At 40.0% G+C, this 15524-nt stretch overlaps 1 protein-coding gene across 14 annotated transcripts in view; it reads left to right on the top strand.

The window, feature by feature from the left end:
- The window catches only part of FHIT (fragile histidine triad diadenosine triphosphatase), a 1383460-nt gene that overhangs the window by 116736 nt on the left and 1251200 nt on the right, over positions 1–15524 (top strand). For 2 of the 14 annotated variants that reach the window (XM_077858259.1, XM_077858265.1), the window contains exon 3: positions 12809–12938. The exons of the other annotated variants lie outside the window; for them this stretch is intronic. The gene's annotated coding sequence lies outside the window, so the exon portion shown is untranslated. The remainder of the gene's footprint in view (positions 1–12808; positions 12939–15524) is intronic. 14 annotated transcript variants of the gene reach the window in all.

Here is a 15524-nt window from a genome sequence, read left to right on the forward strand (position 1 = left end):
GCAGCAAGAGATTCCATATCTCACAGCATTCAATAGTCTTACTTAATTAGGAACTGCTTGTGAATCAGGCCAGCTGATGGTCATAACTACTGAAGTGGACATGCTTGCCCTGAACAGGCAGGGAAGTGAAAAGAAATTTCAGTTGTCCTTGGGTAACTGTGAAAGGGACCCAAGATTTGTCAGGGGCACATGTTCTCATTGGCCTTCCTGATCACAGACCTGCCTTCCAGACTATGACATCAGTGAGGCATGGAGAGCCAGTGTGAGGAAAAAGAACTTGAAACTAGGGACATGGTCTCTTGTCTCATTGCTATCTTTCCCCTTATTCCCAGGCATAGATTTTCACTTTGGGAGAAAGAAAATTAAGGCAGTGCTGATTGAATGCTAAAGCAGCTCTTCCTTGAACAGACGCACCAGAATGACTCAGTGCGTGTTCTATGATAACTTTACATGCATGCCCTGCGTTTTATGTACTGAAGAGTATGGTCTTTAAGTCAAACCTCCAAATCCTGACTCTGCCACCTGCTAATGGTGGACTTGTAGCAAGTCGCTTAACCTTAAGAGTCTCTGTTTCCTCGTCTGTAAAATGGGGACAATAGCAGTAGCTATCTTGAAGAATGGGGATGTAATGTACAATGTGATGACTAAACACTGCTGTGTACATTCTTGAGAGTTGCTTAGAGAGGAAATCTTGAAAGTTTTCATTACAAGGAAAAAGCCATTTCCCCCCTTTTTAGGTTTCTGTGAGGTGATGAATAACTAAACTTGGGCTAATCGTTTCACAATATATGTAGATCAAGTCACTATGCTGTGCACTTATACAGTGTTGTCTGTCAATTGTATCTCAATAAAACTGATAGATAAAAAGACTTACAGCTTTAAAAAGTATAAGAGCTTGTGCCTGCAAAGCACTATATACAGAGTCCGGCTAGTAATAAGTGCTAAGTGACCGTTGACTGATTTGTGAGTTCAGTTTTGATGTAGTTTCTGGCTAGGACTTATGACTAAATTTGAGACAGCGGGGTTGGTTCAAAAGGTAGAAGACACAAATTATATATATCTCTCTCTGGGACACAGTAAAGCTTTAATAAATATTGGTTTCTTTCCAGTTCCAGTCATGTTGGCATTAAATTAATAAGACAACCAAGGCTGAACTGGGCAAATATGAAGTAGATCTATGATGGTAATTATTAACATTTGTATCACTTTAGAACTTAAAAAGCTCTTTCAACATACATGCCTTTCATAAATCCTTACAACATACATTATCGTATTTAATCTATGTAGTAGTCCTGGCAATCAGGGAGGTAGGGAAATTTTTTAAAATTCTTTTTTGTCTGTTTGTTCATATATTCTTTTTTAAAAAATTTTTATTCATTTAGTCATGAGAGACACAGAGAGAGAGAGGCACAGACACAGGCAGAGGGAGAAGCAGGCTCCATGTAGGGAACTTGACATGGAACTCGATCCTGGATCGCCAGGATCACACCCTGGGCTGAAGGCGGCGCTAAACCGCTGAGCCACCCGGGCTGCCCTTGTTCATATATTCTTTCCATCATCCAGCCAATGCATGTGAGTACCTGTAATATGTCAAGTGCTCTGCTCATCCTAGTGACACAAATAGATGGGAATTGTGTTCCTACAGTCCTGACTTGGGGGATCTTCCAAATGTACATCTTAGCAGATGAAAAGGTGATATGGGCAAGGTAGGTATTTCTAGTGATTAATGTTTTATAGATGAAAAAAAAAAAACCACTGTAATTTAGACCAGCTGGTAAATGACATAACCAGATCTCAAACTCTAAATCCCATGTCCTTTCCAGTGGATCCCACTCCCTGCCTCATAGAATATATAATTTAGAGCAAATGCTAGACATAGCCTGGTATAGTCATTTATTTTACAGAGTAAAGGTGCTGAGGCTTAAATTGAGTGAATAGTTTGTTCAGGACCATCCTGCTTTAGGAGTTCTCTGTTCCTAAGAGGAAAACTTTTGATGGCATGCTAAATCTTTGCATGTGTATAGCCTGTTCTGCCTACAGCCTAACTGCATTGTATTGGTAGTGATTAGTTAATAAACTTTGTGTTATCAAAATTTGAGCGTAAAGTGTTTGTTCTGGGGGACATAGGCACTAGAGACTTTCAGACTGGCAAATCAGAGGTTTTTGTTTTTTTTGGTTTTTCCTAGAAAGAACTTAAGAAATAAGAATGTTGCTTTATGGCCATAAAACCTAAAGGCTACTGAGCAAATCCAGCATTTTATAACATGTAGCTTTCTTTCAAGAGTAAGGGACTTTTACTTCTTGTCACCCCAACACTATCATTATGTGTTTAGACCTTGATCACCCACTGTTATGGGAGATCGAGCTTGAGCCAGTCAAGCAAAGCAGTTGCATTTTGTAGATGCCGTAGTTTCTTCCTTCACAGTGTGGTGCCAGTCCCCTGTGGTGATTGAGTTTTAATCAAGGCAGTTGGAGAGCCTGCTCTGGGCCAGACCCTATTCTAGGCACAAAAATGAACAGAAATGACCATGCCCTGGCTCTGCTTTCCATGCCCTGATGTAGCCTGTTTTCTACTTGGGGTAGATAATGATGGAAGGGAGAGAGGGTGGGAGGAAGGAAGGAAGGCAGGAAGAAAGGAAGGATGGATAATTATGCCAGGTAGTGATAAAGGCTGTGAGGAATTATCAAGCAGGGTAAGGTGAAGAGAGTAAAGGGGTGGATGTGGGGCTGGCTCATATGCTCTTTTATTTATTTTTAAAAAAGATTTATATATTTATTAGAGAGAGAGAGCCCTAGTGGCAGAAGGGGCAGAGGGAGAAGGGAGAGAGAGAATCTCAAGCAGACTCCCAGCTGAGTGCTGAGCCTGAAGTGGGGCTCTATCCCACAACCCTGAGGTCATGACCTGCGCTGAAATCAAGAGTCAGTTGCTTAACTGACTGAGCCACGTAGGCACCCCATTGTCTACTCTTTTAGATAGGGTGATCTATGAGGGCCTCTCAGGATTACATCAAAGATGGGACTGTAGTGAGGGAGTAGCCATATGCCTGCCTGGAGAAAAAGTATCTAAGGTAGAGGGAGCAGCAAGTACAAAGGTCCTGAGATTAGAAACATACCAGATCCATTGGAGGAGTAAGGAGGCCTGTGAGGCTGGAAGAAAGAGTGATAGTTGTAGAAGCCTGAGAGGCCAGTGCTAGAAGGACCTTGTAGATGGGTGGGATGAGAAGACAGGTTTTTGGCCGGAGGAGGGATGTGATCTGACTTAGGTTTAAGAGGTTCTTGAGTGGGAATAGTCAGTGCAGGAGCATACGCAGAAGCTGAGACTGGTAGGGAATTATTACAGCCATCCAGCCAAGACATGGTGGTGACTTGACTTGGGAAGTAGAGGTAGAGTTGGCAAGAAATGGTTGGATTCTGATAATCTTTTAAAAGTCCAGCTGCAAGGATGTGCTGATGAGCTCCAACACGGTTGGCTTATACAACTAGAAGAATAGGGCTGACTTTTGGGGAACACTGTAGTTTTTGTGCTCAGTAGTGTGTCTGTGTGAAAGACATGGGTACATACTGGAGGTTATTCCTTCAAATCAGAGGGTGCAGGGAAATGCTTATGACACACATTTGGACACAAATGTGTATAGGATTGTAAAATATGTCCTCTCCTCCCCTTTGTGCGTCCTCTCACCCCCATACACCTGTGACATCTCTTCTTAGCTATTCTCCACCTCTGATAAAATGTCTTCTGGGGAGAGGGCCAGTCACTTAGTACTTCTGTGATTTTAAGTCAGTATGATACTTCTCCTAGGTATATTTGTATTTAAACCTTACTTGGAACTTTCTGATGACACACAGATTTCACTTTTATGCTAACTTGAATCTTTGACAGTGTTGCCTAGAGAGCTGTGCTGAGGAAGTTTGTAAAGCTGCTTCCAGGCTCAGCAGGGAAGAGAAAAACTTGGTAATAAGCTGCCACCCCATTGACTAGGAGTGGCATCCCATCTGTGCCTAGTGTTTGATACCTAGCTCGGCTGCCACAAAAGAACATCTTTTTGTCCGATCTCTCCCCTCTTGGAGGGATTTTAGACATCAGCAAGCAGGCAGAGGAAATATTTTTTTCTTTTCCCTTTTTGAGCACTTGCCTCTGAAATCACACCAAGGAGGCCACTGGCCCAAAGATCAGATGATAACATCTAAAGATTTTGATGAGTTACATGATATAAGGAATTTTTTACCTTAATGGGCAAGCCCTTTGCCAGGTCAAAATCCATTTTTTTTTCTCTAGCATTCATCGCTGCCAAGTGTACTATAATTGACATTCATTTGTGCTGTGTCCTATTTCCCCCACTAGAGTGTGAGCGCCACAGGGCTTTTGCCTGGTTCAATGCTGTTTTCCTCTGTGCCCAGAACAGTGGCTCTAGGAAGTATGTGTTGAATGATTGTTGAATGAAAAGATGCCTAAAGAAGCCTTAAGTGGTAGCCCAGAATTAAAGTAAATGATTACTAAGGAACAATACTGTTTTGAGAGCTGGAAGCTCCTATTAGAATAAAAATCTCTGTAGCTAAGTGGCTTAATGAGCATCGTTAGAGTAATAATAATAATCATAATAGCTCTTCTTGAATACTTCTGTGTGCCTAACCCTAGGCTATTTGCCTGATGCTCATTGTCTTCCTTGGAAAGTAGGTCCTCATTTGTTAGGTGTAGAAATTCATTGCCCAAGGATACACTGCTACGAACTAGAGGATTCCAAAGCTAAAAAGAAAACACTAAGACTTCTCCAAATGGGAAGTCTTCCCTCCTGTCTGGTTAATTGGAACATTTTCTCACAGAGCCATTCAAGACCATTGGAAAAGGCAAAAAGAACAAACTTCTGGGTAAGTGGGAGGTTTGGCTGCTTTTCGCCATTGTCATAACCCAAAGGTTAGGGGAGTCTGGAAGTGCCTTCAGATTGGTTCATTGTTTTTGTTTTTTTCTGCTAATCTTTGGTAAGAAAAAACCTGTCCTTGTCAGCACAGCCTTTTCCCAAACATGTTGACATGCTGTATGTGAAGATCCCAAGTGAGTATCAAGTAAAGAGAAAAGGGTAGTCTCAAAGGCCCTACACCCAAACCCCTGCTTTTGAGGAAAAATAGGTGGTTGGTGGAGAGGGAGGACCTGGGGTTAAGGAAGAGCAGATCCCACACTTTGTTGCTTTGTGCCAAGTCCTTGGAGCACTTTGATGATTGTTATTGTAATATTCTCTTTTAAATTGACTCACTTCTATCTACTTATTTAAAACAGGATTTGTGAACCCCACCATGAATGGAAAACCATAGATACATAATAACAAGATATATATATATAGCAATGATAATAAGGTCTTATATATATAGTGAAAATAAGGCCACATTATTTCATATTTTAAAATTGAAAATTAAAAATAATGAAGTATCAATCTAATGTACATACTGGAAAATAGGTTTCCCTGGCAGCAGAGTGAGACTGTTAATGATTATCTATCAATAAGATCATATGTAGCTCCTTGTCACTTAGTTTCAAGAAAAAAAAAGTTTTTTTTTTTTGAGCTTTGATGCTAATCAGTACCAAGGATCCTAACATATATGCATATAAAACTATATGTGGGGCACCTGGGTGACTCAGATGGTTAAGCATCTGCCTTTTGCTCAAGTCATGATACTGAGGTGCTGGAATCAAGCCCCATGTTAGGGTCCCTGCTGAGCAGGGAGTCCACCTCTCCCTCTCCCTCTGCCCCTCATGCCTGCTCAAGCTCTCTCACTCTTATACATTTTCTCTCTCTCAAATAAATAAATAAAATCTTAAAACCTATGTGGAATATTTATGAATATATTGTGCATGTATCAGACATATTGTATATATAGAAAAAGATCCATAGTAATTTTTAAAAACCAGGTTGTAATTTAACTTTTTAATTTTTAAAAAGATTTAAAATTTTATTTATTATTTTAGAGAGAGAAAGAGAGAAATGTGGGGATGGGCAGAGGGAGAGGGAGAGAAAGTCTTAAGCAGACTCCACATTGAGTGTGGAGCCCCACGTGGGGCTCGATTGTAGGACTCGATCTCAGGACTCAGTTTCATGACCCTGAGTTGAATCCTTAGCCAACTGCACCACCCAGGCACCTCTGATTTAACTTTTTAATTCTGATTGGTGGTCCTTTGATTATGGGGACCTGGGCAAGAGGCAATAAGGTAAGTGGCCAATTTCCATTTGGCTCAGGTCAGGAGTGCTTCTCTGAGTAGTTCCTGTGGAAAAAGTAATTTAAGAAGCTTGTGAAATAAATCCTGCTTTTTCCAGCTCACTCTTCCCAAGCCCTTCTGTTACAAGACTGACTCAGCTCAACAATGTGGAGAGAAAAGCAGCCCACACTTCCTTCACAGGAAACGTGGATGGATGTCCATCCATACAACTTTAAAACACTTTCTATTCCACCAGTGGGGAACACTGTCCTAAACTTACCAGCTATCCTCTGCTTGCTGTGTGGACTGAGCCTGACATTGCTCTAAGCAACTATAATAAAGTGAACTGGTTCGATATTGGCCCACTGCATCCCAAGGCTCTTATCATTCTGCTACCAGAAAGTTCACCTATTCAAAATTCATTCTTAGGAGCACTGACCTTAGTGTTTTTCCTCTGTAAAGGTATAACTTAAGAATAATCTTTGTTAGATTATGGCAGGATTTTTGTGCTTCCATCACACAATCAATTAGACATTTTGCAAGGCTGAGGCATTATTATTATCACAGGCAGATGGTGAAATGTTACTCCATCCTTCTGTGCCTGCTTTAACTTCCCTGCACAACATCATTTAGGGGGTTTCTGTACAAATTGCAGTTTATTTGGAAAAGATTTAAAGCCCTGAGGCTTTGGCAAGAAGCTCTGGGTTATGAGCGCATCTACTTTATCTGTCAGTAGCAGAAAGGGCACCTCTGATTAATACTGATTTTGCCCTGCAAGCCAGGTAGAGAGCAGATGAAGTCTTTGTTTCTTCAGTACTGTTCTGGGGTAAGAAAAACTTGGAGATTTACCTACCTGCAGTCCCTGGAAGAAGGTTAAAGTGGGCATCCACCTAAGGATGGAGGGATTTCTTGCAGTGGGCTTCCCTGTGGAATAAGGTAGAGAATTTATGAACCCAAACTCAAGGGGATTGCCTCAAAAGAGAGAAGGGCACTTGGGGGCCAGAATCTACTTTACTCTGAAAAGAGGGGACAAGCATCATAAACACAGTAAAGGTAGTGGCCGGAAGGGTGCAGGATGACCCTGAGGGGATCTAGGGTAGAGGCTTGATAGAATGAGAGGCTGCAGAGATGATATTTTTGTGTTTTGTTTTGTTGTTGCTTCAGCAGCTACTGGGAGGTTGGGCAAATGGGTGGATGAGGAAGGATTTTAGGTTGCTTTGCTGTGTAATGCATGGGTACATCCCTGGAGTCACTCTTTGTGGTTAGATGGTCGGGCAGGAAGAAGCATTTAGGGAAATCTCAGGGGAGTTCCCTGGGAGATTATCAGAGGAGGGAAGTTTGAATGAGGCTTTCACATGGTAAAGGAGGCTTCCTGGTCAGATTTATAGCTACTTCTCCTGTCCGCTTTTTGACAGTACAGATTTTATTATAGAGGATGCATGGGAATCAGAGAGTCCTCCGGCTGGGCAGGTAATACATGGATAGTATAATCAGAGAATCCCTGCAATTTTTCTGATAGTGTATGTCATGTGGGATTAGAGAAGGCTCAAGGCTCAAGCCATCTACCACCCTCTGGGGATGGAACAATCTACGCGGAACCATCACCATGCAAGCTGACTCAGTGAGCAGGTACTGTGTGCTGGGAGCCAGGCTAAACTTACCTTGTCTCATTTTACTCCTCATGAGGTCCTTTTAGGTGGATACTGTGAGCACTCCAACCTGGCAGGTGAGACTCAAAGAGATTATCGTTCACTTGGTCTCCAAGACTCCCCTGCCAGTTAGTGACAGAGGCAGAATTCAGACTCCCACATCTGAGTTCTTAGTCCCAAGTACTGTCGCTTTTGCATTATAATGACCTGTTCAGAAATTCTACATCACAGTTATTATTTTCTATCGAAAAATGTGCAGATCTTCCTTGACTTACAGCAGGCTTATATCCTGATAAACCCACCATAAGCTGAACACATTGTAAGTTGAAAATGCATGTAATACATCTCACCTATCGAACACCAGAGCTTAGCCTAGCCCACCATAATATGCTCAGACCACTTACATTAGCCTACAGGTGGGCACAGCCATCTAACTCCAAGTCTCGTTTTGAACATCTCATGTAATTTATTGAGTGCCGTACTGCAAGTGAAAAACAGCATGGTTGTGTGGATACAGAATGGTTATAAGTGTGTTGCTCATTGACCCTTGTGATCGCAGGGCTGCCTGGGAGCCGAGCTGCTACTGCCCCACATCATGAGACAGGATCCTATGCATATAGCCAGCCTGGGAAAAGATCCAAATTATAAATTTGAAATATGGTTTCTCCTTAATGTGCATCGCTTTCACACTACTATAAAGGTGAAAAATAACAAGTCGAACCATGGTAAGGCAGGGACTGTCTGTGTTCCTCTAACCCAGTGGTCTTTAACCAGTTTGGATCCTCTTCTGGAGAAAAATAACATAAAAAATGAATATACATGCATATGTATATGTGTGTATATAAAATATGTTATATATATGTTAAAATATAAATATAAATAAATAAATAAATAAATAAATAAATAAATAAATAAATCTGAAAAAATTTTTGGAGATTTTGAGGATTCCAGTTGAGAACACCTGCACTGCAGGAAAGACTGGAGCTCTGAGTCTGGTTCCGGATAGCTTCCTTATAAGAGTGAACTAAATTGCTGGAGTTAAACTCTTGTAAGCATTTCCAACTAACCAAGTCAAACTTCAAAAAATGGGCAGTTGGTCTACCCTGTAATAACTGTTTACTTACTAAGCATGTAACGATTAGGGTTGATAGCAGATACATACACTGGTGCAATCCTACTGGTGGTACCAGTGGGCATCCTGTGTGTCATTCCTGCTAACACCCTTGTAAGGGAGATGGTATCATGCCCATTTTGCATTTTGCTCATGAGCTTATGTGTGACAGAAGCCTAATTCTAAATCCGCTGCTCTCATTCCTTCTCTTGTCCTGGCTCTGAATGGACCTCCCTTTCCAAATCCTTTACAGGTTGTATATTATATCCCATTGCTTTCTCTCTCTCTCTCTCTCTCTCTTTCTCTCCTGTTTCTTAACCTGGGCATATTGACATTTTGTTCCAATGCATTCTGTTGGGGGCAGTGGGGGTGGGGAGGTAGGCTGGGGTGTACATTGCAGAATGTTTAGCTGTATCCCTACACTCTGTGCACTGGATGTCAGAAGAATCTGCCCCCCCTACCCCGGTTGTGACAATGACGGATGTCTCCAGACATTGCCAGATGTCCTCTGGGGAGCGGAATCACTGTTGAGAGCTATCTCTTTTTCCCTCCCCACGCCCAGCCCTTATGCATATAAATATTAACATTATCACTGAGAGCTTACAATGTGCCAGATAAAGTGTCAAGCACATTCCATGCATTATCTCAATAAACCCTCACAGGGTCCCATCATCTTATTCATTTCATAGGTGAGTGAGTCCTGCATGTTTCAGCAGATTAGTAACTTGCCCAGAGTCACACAACTGCCAAGGGTGGAGCTGGCATTTGTCTCAGCTCTGTGTGCCTCTAGAGCCCTGGGCTTTATGAGAAATGTTTTCACCAAACTACTTCGTTATTTGGAGTCCAAATTAATCAGAACCTGAATATTTTCATTGTTTGGGATTTGTTCAGCCAGGGAGCTGGAAGAAAAGTTTAATGGAATTGTAGGTCATCATATTTCTTTATCATTTATTATGTTTATACCAGTGCTTTTTATTGTTAATCCTTTCTCACTAAAACAGCAACATCAACAAAAAAATTATCAAAACAAAATCTTGCTTTAAGTCTAATTTCTGAACATAAATCTCTTCTTCAACATAAAAAATAAAATGATTTCTTTATAAGGGAACAACTTCGTCTCTAAGTCATCTTTAGACAGCAGTTTTCAGTGGGTGCTTCACGGGCTTCTTAACAACACAAATCATTGCTAAATAACTTGACCATAAAGGCAATGGATTTCTTGGAAATTCTAATAGGAAAGTTTTCAACAAAATAATTTCTTTTTGACAAGCAGCATAGTTTTTAAAAGGGAACATGTGCATTTTAGAGCTCTGGGGACTTGTTTTTTTTTCCCTCTCAAAGTGAATTTTAACAATAACTTTACAAGATAATAACATGTATTAAAACAACATATTTTAAAAGAGTCTGATAAAGAGAGAAGAGGGTGCAGCCTTAATTGGCCTTGATGTAGTAGGTTCTTGAGGTGGGCATTTGGTATTTGTACCAAATACCCTTCTGCTTGGGACCTGTGGGTTTTCCCTTGCAGAACAAACTTCCACACAGCATGCAGTATTATTGAGGCTGTCACTCAAACATCTTGCCCTCCCCTAGCCAAGAGTTGGTCATGTGACCATGGCAGCTCTCTCTGGCTCACTCACTCTCCAGGGATTCTGAATCTTGAGTACTTTGATCCCAGGATGGAAAATGGTTGCAGCTGATGCCTCCTGATGGTGGTAGCCTGAAGAACTGACTGCCTATTATTCCTAGTGACCTGGTTCCTGTGGCTTCTAACACTGCTTTAGTTTCACTTTTTTTGTTTGTTTGTTTTGTTTTGTTTTGTTTTGTTTTAGAGAGAGAGGGAGGGTTGGAGCGCTAGGGAGAGAGAGAATCTTAGGCAGGCTACACACCCAGTGCAGAGCCCAATGTGAGGCTCGATCTCACAGCCCTGAAATTATAACCTGAGCTGAAATCAAGAGACGCTTAACAGACTGAACCACCCAGGTGCCCCTAATTTTACTTACTTTTAGGAGCCATTCTATACACATGGGGTAAGTTTCTTATCCACTTTGCCAAAGTTAGGTAGGATAACTTGTGTTGTTTAATCACCAAACAATCTAAACTAATACACTGATTTGATGATTACGGTGATGGTGAGGAGGAAGAGGAGAGTAGCTGGATGAGGAGGGAGAGCACAGTAATAGTAACAGCTACTAACATTTATTTGCTATTTAGTTTAATTTTATTAGGTAGGTATTGACACATTCCTCTGCCTTACACATGAGGAATCTGAGACAAAGGTTACGTGTCTTGCTTCAGTTATATTAAGTGGCGAAGCCAGGATTTGAACCCAAGTGTGATTTTGAGAGCCCAAACTCCTAACTGCTACACTAATTGAGATGTAGAGAGGACATACTGAAAGCATACATTCATATTAGGTCGATTTTTGACTTCATAAGTTATTTTTCAATCTCAAGAGGGGACCATTTCTCCTCTATGTGTTGCACAATGCAAAACAAGCTGCAAAATGTAAATGCTTTTCTCTTGCCTCTGTGTGGTAAATTAGAATAATTATTGTTAGTTAAGGGACATGAATGAAATGTCTTTATCAACCACCAAGTTAAATGGAGTTTCTGTTTTTAAACCACAGAAGATAATGCTGTCTTGACAGATTGTGAGTGACAGAAAGAGAAGTGTTTTCAGCGGGATCCAAATGGAGATGTTGTTGGAGAAAGCATAAGTTGCAAAATCAGAAAACTCCGGGGGTTTGGTATGGAGCTGTGTCATCAGTGCATCTTTCTTCTTTTAGTTCCTGAGATAAGATAATTTCGTACTTTCTTTTTCTTGTTGATTTTAAAATGAGTGGCCACAAAGAAGGGGTGGGGGAGAAGGAAATACTCATAGACAAACCATTGTTGCTGGCGATATGTGCCAGTACTAATGGGCTTCACACCTTATTTTTGTCATTAAATGGTTCTTTGATGTAATTCTAAATATGTCATCTACTTCCTTCTTATTATCATCGGTGCCTATATCCATCCATTTATATTCCCCTCCTCTTTATCTCTATGTATATACTCACACACTCACAATCTCAGCCACACAGATATATATACTCTCTCTCCTAAATGCAGCTGCACAATAGAATATACCTATCGGTTGAAAGGCCAGTGCCATCTGGAATTTCACCCATTGGCTATGTGATGAATTTGGCAAAACTTCTTTTTCATGTGATAGAAATCCCCAACAGACTGAGAATCACCTCAGTTTCTGTATCATTTCAAGCCATTCCTATGAGGGTAGAATCTTGGGGAAAATCTGCCTGGAAGGGGCACTACTCCTTGCATATTCAGTTCAAATATAGTAAAAGTGGACAACAGAAGTGACTCTGATAAGAATCCTTGGCCGTGAATATGAGGTCTTGGAATTTTGAAAGGGTCTTAAGAGTTACCAGTCCAAATGATTCTCAGATTTTGAGACTAGTAAAACCTTACCCCCTAAAATTAAGGATTGGTGTTACTTTGTCCGCTTCTAGTTTTGCCCCCTAAAAAGGATAGGAATGAGAAAACTATCATTCATTGTTCTTTCAGAAGAGATTGCCTTTTAGATATTAAAAGAGTGGAAGGCATAATCTTGCAATTTAAATGCTCAAGTATGGTTAGCTTTATAAAAACCTCACAATTTTGTCTCTATTTTTGTCATTTTGTCACTGATGAATGAAAAACTATCACGGGTTAGTGTTAGTCTTTTAACTGGCTTTTAGAAACCACTGATTTAATCCAAGCTTCATTTGATACTTGTTTCTCTAAAGACCTTTTTAAAAAAAATTTATGTATATAATATATATGTTATATATTATATATTATATGTTATATTTTTTTTAAGAGAGAAAGAGAGCATAAGCTCATGCTCGGGAGCAGAAGCAGAGGGAGAGAGAGAATCCCAAACAGACTAAATGCTGAGTGTGAAGTCCAACATGGAGCGCGATCTCAGGACCCCAAAATTAAGACCTGAGGTAAAATCAGGAATCGGATGCTTAACAACTGACTGAGCCACCCAGGTGCTCCTCTAAAGATTTCTTACAAAGGAATATTCCACTTATACTTGAATGCTTCCAGTGAAGTGGAACTTATTATTTATAAAAACAATCCATTCTGTTTTTGGACAGCACTGTTGAAATTTCTTATGCCAAATTGAAATCTCTGTACTTATAGCTTCTTCCACTCATTAGTCATGTGGGGTTGATTTGGGGCCTGAATAGTTAAAGATGGAATCTCTTTATGCACAATGAAACTTTGAATTGACAACTGCTATCTTGTCCCTCCTTTCCCCAAAGCTGTAGTCTCCACCCTTGTATCTGTATTCCTTCTATAATTCATTTCTGATTATGTGCCTAATTTAAAAATACGTACTTTATTAAAATTTCTTTTGTTTGAGTACAGTTGAAATACAGTGCTACAATAGTTTTGGGTATACAACATATTGATTTAACATCTCTATATGTTATGCTATGCTCATGACAAGAGTAACTACCATCTGTTACTATACAACAATATTACGATATCATTGACTGTATTCCCCCTGCTCTGCCCTTTATTCCTGTGACTTCTTCATTCCTTAACTGAAAACCTGTATCTCCCACTCCCATTCATCCATTTTTGCCTACCCCCTCACCCTTTCCCTCTGGCAACCATCAATTTGTTCTCTGCATGTATAGGTCTGATTCTGCTTTTTTGTTTATTCATTTATTTTCTTTCTTAGATTCTACATATGAGTTAAATCATATGGTATTTTTCTAAGTCTGACTTATTTCACTTAGCATAGTACCCTTCTAGGTCCATCTATGTTGTTGGAAATGGTAAGATCTCAACCTTTCTGATGACTGCATAATATTCTTTTATATATATAGGGATGCATATATCTTTACGAGTTAGTGTTGTTTTCTTTGGATGAATACCCAGTAGCGAAATTCCTGAATCCTATGGTATTTCAATTTTTAATTTTTTGAGGAACCTCTCTACTGTTTTCCACAGTGGCTGTACCAGTTTGCATTCCTACTAGTAGTACACAAGAGTTCCTGTTTCTCTAAATCCTTACCAACACTGGTTATTCCGTATGTTGTTGATTTTAGCCATTCTGGCTAGTGTGAAGTGATAGCTCATTGTGGTTTTGATTTGCATTTCCCTGATGGTTAGTAATGTCGGACATTTTTTTTTCATGCGTCTGTTGGCCATCTGTGTGTCTTCTTTGAAAAAATGTCCATTCAGATCCTCTGCCCATTTTTAATGAGATTTTTTTTAGTATTGAGAATTTTTAAAAATTATTAAAAATTGTTTACTGTGATATAATATGTATAACATAAACTTTACCATTTTTATGGTTCTGTGGCATTAAGTACATTCATATTGCTGTGCAACCCTTACCACCATCCTTCTCCAGGACTTCTTTATCTTCTTCAACTGAAACTCTGTACCAATTCAACAATGAATCCCCTTAACACCCTCTCTGCAACCCATCACAACCACCATTCTACTTTCTGCCTCCGTAAATTGACTACTGTAGGAACCTCATATGAGTAGAATCATAAAATTTTTGCCCTTTTGTGACTGCCTTATTTCTAAACTCAGTATAGTGTCCTCAAGGTTCAACCAGGTTGTAGTATATATAAAAATTTCCTTCCGTTTTAAGGTTTAATATATTCCATGTATATACCACATTTTGTTTACCTATTTATCTATTGATCAATAAATGTTTAGTTGCCTGATTATGTGATCTTGAATACACACACTCCAATCTATTAAAACTCATTTTACATTGCTGAGCTTAGAGCTATATAAACTGCTTCAGGAGTGGTTTGCTGGCTCCAGGTAGCAAAGGAGTCATTCTGCAGGCATGTGTGAATTGCATATTATGTACAGATCCATTAGGCACTGTGAGCTCTGCTGAAATGAGTCAGCTCTGGGGTCTAATCCTTGGCTTAACTCTTAAGTGTAGTGGATGGATATACATATTTATTTATTTTAAATAGACTTAATTATTTTAAATGTTATGAATCATGGAACTGATTGATTCTTTGTAGTGGCTGTTAGAAAGCCTAAGTCAAATTTAGCAAGTATACAGGACTTCAAAGCATGAATGTAAAAATTCCATTTATTTATTTGTTTGTTTGTTTATTTTTAAAGTAGGCTCCACATCCAATGTGGGACTTAAACTCAGGAACTTGATTTCAAGAGTCACATGTCTACCAACTGAGAACCAGGTGCCCTGGATATACATGTTTCTAAATTGCCATGTGGACACTGTCATTAGAGAATCAAAGATGACTTGATGCTAGAATTGAGAGGAAGCACTTAAAGCTTCCAGTCGAGAGGATAAGGTAGCTCTCTCTTGGAGAAGTTCTGCTTCTCAGGCTCTAAAAAAGTATAGCTCTGTGGACATATAGAGAAATGCAGGAAAGATATTCCTGGTGGAGGAAGTAGCATGAGCCAAGGAGCACAGTGTGAAACTGCAGGACATGTTCCACACTGTTGCCTTATTTTTTTGACTTTCCTCTGCTATATAGGATGTTTGCACAGTGGTGCTCCCTTGCTAATCCATGGGA

Source organism: Canis aureus, chromosome 19 (assembly GCF_053574225.1).
Source record: "Canis aureus isolate CA01 chromosome 19, VMU_Caureus_v.1.0, whole genome shotgun sequence".
Taxonomy (NCBI): Eukaryota; Metazoa; Chordata; class Mammalia; order Carnivora; family Canidae; genus Canis; species Canis aureus.